Source organism: Oryzias melastigma, linkage group LG2 (genome assembly GCF_002922805.2).
Source record: "Oryzias melastigma strain HK-1 linkage group LG2, ASM292280v2, whole genome shotgun sequence".
NCBI lineage: Eukaryota > Metazoa > Chordata > Actinopteri > Beloniformes > Adrianichthyidae > Oryzias > Oryzias melastigma.
The window spans coordinates 18,853,991-18,861,651 of NC_050513.1; the positions used below are offsets into that span (position 1 = coordinate 18,853,991).

The 7,661-nt window shown below is 37.7% G+C and overlaps 1 long non-coding RNA gene across 1 annotated transcript in view; it reads left to right on the forward strand.

Moving 5' to 3' along the window:
• The first annotated feature begins 4,592 nt into the window (after window positions 1–4,592).
• Window positions 4,593–7,661, forward strand: part of LOC112156646 — a 25,016-nt gene continuing 21,947 nt past the window's right edge. The window contains exons 1-2 of the long non-coding RNA XR_002921013.2: window positions 4,593–4,999; window positions 5,173–5,247. This is a non-coding gene — a long non-coding RNA (uncharacterized LOC112156646). The remainder of the gene's footprint in view (window positions 5,000–5,172; window positions 5,248–7,661) is intronic.

Below are 7,661 nucleotides of genomic sequence, written 5' to 3' on the forward strand. Positions count from 1 at the left end.
TAGGTTAACATGGGCGCCGAATGGAAGCGCACGCCGTTCCGCGCCGCTTCGCGGCGCTATCGCGTCCTGTGTGACTCCGGCGTAAGCCAGTAACGTTCATTTACATAGACTTTTCATTGGAAGTAGACACTTGAACGCATTCAATGGCCATACATTTTGTACGTAAATCCTGGAAACGGTCTTTAAAACTTGCATAGATACACTTGATTGTGAGAATTTTGAACATGGAGGCCTAAAATGCACATTTATACGTATTTATCAATTTTTCATTGGAAGTAGTTGCTTTAAAGCATTCAATGGCCATAAGATTTGTATGTTGAACCCCAAAACAAGCTACGCATGACCAAGACTTTAGGATACGGAAACCTGAAGTGAACATTTATGAGTATTTACAAAGACTTTTCATTGAAATTAGTTGCTTGAACACATTTAATGGCTGTACATTTTGTACACTGAATCCAAAACTAGTCATAAAACCTGTGTAGCTAAGTGTTAATGTGTGAGTTTTAAACGCAAAATCCCAAAGCGCATGTTTAGATGCATTCACATAGACTTTTTATTGGAAATGGTTGCTTGAATTTCATCAATGGCCACACATTTTTTACGTTAAGCTCAAAAACGATCATTCATGACCCAGAGAGTTTTGGACTCTAAAGCCTTAAGTGCACATCTTTGCATCTTTACATAGACCTTTTATACGAAATAGTCGCTTGAACACATTCCATGGCCATGCATTTTATACGTAGAGCCTCAAAACAGTCGTAAAAACATGCGTAGATTCGTCTGATCACAAGAATTTTTAATATGGAAGCCTGAAACGCACATTTACGCGTGTTGACATAAACTTTTTATTGGAAGTGGTCGCTTTAATGCATTCAATGGCTACACGATTTGTACATTGAGCCAAAAAACGGATGTAAAACTTGTGTATCCACACATGATTTAGGATATTTTAATGTAGAAGCTTGAAACGCATTTCTGCTCTTGGTTGCATAGACCAGATTTTTCCAAAATCCAGGCACCAAGGGCCGGCCTCCTGATGGTTTTCTAGATATCCTGGCTTATCTGCTGTTGATTACCTAGATCATGTGAGTTTGGCCAATAAGGAGCTTCACTGCAGGTTGGTTGAAAAACATGCAGGACTGACTATTGACATCGCTGACAAAGACTTTTCATTGGAAGTGTCTACATTAAATGGTGCGTAAGTATGCACCAGTCTTCAGCCTCTTACATTGACTTCCATTAGGGAACATCAAACCCTGATAGAAACAAGTATGGCATCACAGAATTAAATCGGCTTTCAGGTTTCATTTTTGTATTTCGCCAATGACTTTTCTTTGTAGCACCGTTTTAAGCAAAGCATCTGCACACTTATACCCCTGCTGCCAATCGCTTTCCGTCTGTCTTGTCAGAAGCTCGGCTTCATAGAAACACTGGTTCAACTACACCTCGAATTTATCAGGAAACATGCCAGAGAGCACAGTGGGAGTCATTTCTTTTCTCCCCCAACCCCAACCCTTCAAAAGAACACCCATCATGCACCGCGACTTCCTCCCACCCAAAGACTGACAGGCCTCAGAAACGACACGTTTGTCTGAAAACTACTGTGTCACAGTCACACGCTCGCAACTTTGCAGGCTCAGATAGTGTCGCTGAAGGCGCGCGCGGTCGCTAAACGTGACGGCACAGAGCGATCCCACGAGGGCCTCCGCGTCGTGTCGAAAATACCCTAACATGTGCATTACACTTAAGTGCTTCTTCCTCCATCTGCTAAGTATGACAGCATTAGCATACCCATTTAATTTGTGCCGCGCTCAAAGCGTTCCCCTCCGTCTAATCACCCCGTTGTGTAGCAAAGCTAAAGCAGCAGCAGCTTTTCCACCCATCAGCTGCAGTTCACCTGCCTCAAAGTACAATTTCCTTTCCTGTTTGGTCAGAAAATGATCTTTCATGAAAATGGAGGCCGGCTGAAAAATCGGGGAGTCTCTCTGAATGGCTCGCATTTACATTAATGAACCCGATTTGCATGGAGGTTCATATCAAGCCTCATAGATTCTGAGCTGTGATTTTATTAATTGCAGCCGGGGCGTCATTGTTTGTCGTTTTGACGCCAATTCAATTAAAATCTCATTTAGAGGGTAATAGATTACACAGTGTAAACTTTATGGGGAAGACGCCTCGTGACTAATATGTGACTAACTAGCTGCTGTGTGCTTTCGTGCGCCCGCTCGCTGTGCATGTGTGTCATTCAAGTCTGTAGGTGTTTATGGAACTTTGTCGAGTGACTGAATCGGCTGTCAGCGTTGTTGTGGCTTGACTCACTTTGAGTTATAGTGTGTCGTCTCTTGAAGGAATTAGCTTTGCGTTGTTTTTTTTTTAAACTTTATTAGCATTAAACATACTGTTTGTCAGATGTCAATAGTACTGGGTTTTACAGAGTTAAGCTGTGTTGTTGAACACTCATCAAACACAGTTGAGTTTGTGCTTTCCTACTTTAGAAGATGGTGTTAGCATGTTTTTTAGCTAAAGCGCTAACATCTAGGCATGTATTGTGCTTATAACTTTATATATATTTTTAAAACAATTAATTTTTAACCTTTAGATGTATAAAATTAAATAACATCAGTTTTAGAAAATGTTCATTTTAAGTTCATCTGCCTGTTTTTTGGTAGCTAAGAGGCTATCTCCCAATAAAATTACAAACTGTGTGGACAAAGCATTTCCACTAGGGGTGTGGTGTTAAAAAACAATTTGGCAATATATTGAGATATTTCATTTGGTGATACTTTGATCAATATAAAATGCTATTGAGACAAAATTTCATTAATTATTTACAAGCGTCGTTTAGCGGCTTACTTTTGTTTTAAACCTAAACCTCCGACCACTAGTTGGCAGCACAGCACACGGAGGCTCTATGAGCAGCTCTACACCTCAACTCAAACGCCATCAGCTTGTGTTAAATATTCATTTAGCCTCACAGTTTTTGTTGTTCTGACACATTTACTACTTAGTTTTTACTTGGGATGAGTACTGAACCGAAACTCTCTTCGGCGTTGCTTTCAGTATGATGTAAAACACAGATTACTGGGGTTTGTAGCAGCTCAGATAAGAACGAGTCAAACAATTACAGGGGTTTAGATATTCAGGTAGAGTTTTTTTTTTCCCTTTCAGTCCCATTCATGGATACTTTTTAAAAAAAAGTAAAAAATCATTCTGGTACAGTCATGGAATATATCACGATACGTATCGTATCAAGAGACACGTATCGAGATATGTATCGTATCGTCCAACTCTTGCCAATGCACACCCCAAAGGTCCACTAAATATTTGTTTTTTCTAAATTAAATTAATTAGTTCAATATGTGGGTTTAAAGAGTTTATTTCAGAGTATATCACTAAAAGTAAAAAAAAAAATGTGATGCTGACAGACATAGCGAAACCCTCAATTTTGTGTTTTTATACTTCAAAAAAATTCGATTTACACGCTATAGCTTTATTGATAGTACAATCTTTTTTAACCAATATTACGATTCTCTTGATTGTAAAAGGCAATATCTAATTTGGAGCTAGAAAGCTAACAACTTAGAACACATTCTGGTAATGAGTTTTTAGGTTTTAAACATCTTTTAATAGAATACATATGTATCAACCTCATTGTATGATTCTAATAAGAAAAAAAAATGTATTAAGATTTTACCTTTATCAGTGAAATTTTAGCTAGATACGAGAGAATTTGACAGGTTTTGCTCTGTGTGGACCAAGCATGACCACTGGACATTTTTAGTTTTAAGTGAAGGGTTTAAGTTGCATATTTAAAGGTTATTTTAAAGCACTGCATTAAAAAATAAAGAAAAACAAAAAAAATTTTTGCCAAGAAACCAAACTTTAGCCTTAAACTTCACAAAACCTTTCAAGTTTTTTAAAGATGTTTTTTTAAAGGGGTGGGGGTTAAAAAAATATTAGGTTCTGTAAGTTTCTTTACAATAACTTTTTTCAAAATTATATTCACTATCTAAAAAAGAGCTATAAATTTGTCTCAACAGCTTTAAAAGTTTGTGTAAACATTAGCATGTCTGCTAACGTATGTGGCTAACAACTCAACAGAGAGTAATGTATTGAGTAGATAGTTGTTACAGACTTCTAAAAATATATATCTAAAATACACAAATATATAATTGTGCCATCAAAAGCAACTTTTTTTTAGCTAAGGGTCAATTTATAGTGACATTAATGGCTCAGGTTTAATCAACAATGATAGTCATTCTTAGATAAAAGTCAAACTCTGTTTGATAAAGTAATTGTTTTTAGTGTCAAGAAATACACTTCAAAACTGATTCCTATTATCAATAAAAAAATAATTGAAAATTGTGTCTGTGTATGTGTGTATATATACACTGTATATACTATGCTGTTTTTTAAAATATTCTGTTTTTTTTTATTGCTAATCATTTTTTGTTTTCAATAAATATTATTTTAAAAGTTAAAGAAGAGAAAGTTTTCAAAGTTTTCCAACTTTGTTTTACCAAAGAAAATCTCCAGATTTTAAAATGTGTGAAGCAAAAGCAACAAGATTGAGTAAATCAAATCACCTTACTGTAGCATTTTTTATTATCTATGAATGTTTTAAAACCATTTTCTTAGACTATTAAACCTATAATATCGTTATTTGTGTTCATGAAGGAAACAGAATCACACTAATTTATTTAAAACCCTTAAATATAAAATACTTCTTTCATATTGCTTATTATTTTATTTCTTTTATACTTTTTATTTTTTCAAATTTACCATTTTTGAACCTGTCTTTATTTCCTATAAAGCACTTATTGTTTCAAAAGTGGCTTGCTCCACTTCCACATTGTCTGTGGCACCTGCACAGGAACCGCTGCCAAAACAAATTCTCCGTGTTTTCCCCGCCGTTGTACAACAGCGGCGGCAGATTCACCCGGAGGAGCTCGGCGGCGGCAGGAGTGTTCTGCATTAAAAATCCTTTTGAGTCGATGTAAGTCTGAGGCGAGGAAAAGATGAAATAAAAAAATATTTAATGTTAAATAATGCAGAACAGGAGGCGGCGCGGAGCCATATACATTTTTAATTGTTAAAGTGACTAATATCTGGGTTTAGCTTTGAGGTTTTGGTGGCATGAAATATGCAGCGGTGTTTTGTTCCCCGCAGCTCCGCTGGATACACACACCTGAGGTGAGAGCTTCAAGCGCCGGCGAGGAACGCTCTGGTACACGACACGTTCAGGTACTACACGCAAGCGCGTTAATTCAAATTTCATGAAGTGGAAGAGGCAGCCATGCATAAAGAAGAGGACTCTCAAGTCACTTTGGATCATCAGATCTGACATCTGGAAGGGGAAAATGTGGGGGTTTTCTAAAAAAAAATACTTCTGATGGTCATGATCTTATTTTTAAGCGCCGTTCACAGGAAACATGTGGCCACAAGGAGTAGGGTGATGGTATTTCCGCTTGTCGATATAAATAAGAAGTCCGCACTGCTTCCTGTCTGTGAACCAGTTTAAAAATACATAGAATTTGGGCTTCTTAAAGTGGACTTAAATATATATATATATATATATATAATATATATATATTTATAATATATATATATATAAATATATATATAGTATATATAAATATATATGTAATATATATATATCTATAAATGTTATATATATATATATATATATATATATTGGATTTTGTGCATTATTTATGACGCAGCCTCACACACTCAAACTGAGTGGCTCCGCGAACTGGCGCTCTCCTGACGCCACGTCCCGCGTGAGCCCAGCCTTACCTTGCCGCTCCTCGCCCGATTAAAATTAAATGAACAAAAAGTAGCTGCGGCCTTAAAGTGGAGGAGGAAGTCATTAATCAGTCATGCGTCTCTTCGTTTCGCCGCCGCCTTCGTTTTCAAAAACCAATGTCCAAGGGACAGCCGGCTGGAAGTTTTTTCCATCTCGCCCACAGAGGCGTTCTACCTTCTTCCCAGCCGCTTTTTTTGATAACCCATTCCATTTTTCCGAGTGACAATTTTGATGCCGTTTTGTTCTCCCCCCTCGTCTTCCTCTCTCAAACTCGTCGGAACACAAAGTTCCACCCCTCCCCCACCTCCCTCAACTCAACCGGGGCTGCGGGGGAAAAGTGTTTACCGCGACGTTTCAAAGTTCGGTCGACACAATGTGATGTCAATTAAAGGTGACAAAAACTTTAACACTTCCATATGCGGCGACGCGGAGAAACCGCGGAATCCACTGAGGCGGCGCCAAAAAAGACGCGCCAAGTGTCCATATGTTTGCTAAGGTGTGCTGTTTCTTTACGGTTCCCCCCTCACGTTTTCCTCATTAAGATAGACTTTTTAAGTTTTTAATTGTTTGATTTTTCATGTTTTTTTTTTTGTCGGGGGAGGGGAGCTGAAAGAGCCTCATGTTTGCTTTTCCTCTTCTGCTTTCGAAGCTTCTGGTCGCGCGTCTGTTTCGTTATCTCCCCGTCCCATCCAGTCCAGGGAACGTTTGGAGGGTTTTACTTCCAAAAAAAAAAAGAAAAGAAAAACAAGAAACAGCCATCCTATGAAAACCTCATTACCCCCTTTTTTCATTTTTACTTAGTGCTAGCATAAAGAGATTAGCAAAGACCACAACTGTTGTTGTGGCTCACGAAAACGTCTTTCAGTCCCATTTATGCAAACAGAAACCTCAATTACTTCCTTAAAAAAAAGTTGGTGGCGACGCGCAGAGACGCAGGCAGACGCTTGGAGAGGAAAGCAGCAGTGATCAAGCGCGTTCACATTCTGAGTGGAGATTGATGGGACAGCTGGCGCTGAAATATGTTCAACCAGAGCAAACAAATATTCCAGAGAGCCACCAGCGTGTTCGGAGTTCTCATTTATGGCTTAAAAATAGCTTTTTTTTTTGTTTTGCATGTGGAATCTGAAACGTCAAAGAGAGTAAATTCAGCTTCAGATCCTCAACAGGTAATGTTGTAATTGCTTAAATCCTAACACTGAATTCACATTGAACATGATTGGCCAATTCGCTGCTTAACATTTGTCCAAAGTGTGTCCATAAACATGACACTCAGAAGTGGGAGGAGCTTCTGTTGCAAATTATTCACCAAAGATCAAATATTTTAACTTTGGTTCGAGCATCGCAACATTAACATTTTTGCCACACTGCATTGTTGCGCTGTCCAAAACTTGCTAGCGCTAGACCACCAGATTGCGTCTTTACACTGACATTTAATGCAAACGTGGATACAGAAGGACTTTTGGTATTATTCTTAAAAAAAAATATATATATATATATATATATATATATATATTGAACCTTAAATCTGAATACTTTTGTCTGTGAATTTTTGGTTTGTGTTATCGTTTCTATGGAAACCACTTTTGCCAAGAAGAGCTTTTGGTGTTAAACTAGACGTAAGGAGTGATTAAACCAAGTCGGTTTGAGTCATTGTTACTATGGCAACTACTCTTATCAATAAATAGTCTTTGGTATGGACAAAACTCCGAAAGGACTTTTAGTATTAGGCTAAAAAAATGTATTTTGTCTGTCGTACAAAAGCTTAGCTTTGTATTTGAGTTCTGTATGTGAAGTTTTTGTGCCAAAGTAAAACCTGTCCTTACTTTCAGCCATTGACTGTATAAAAGAA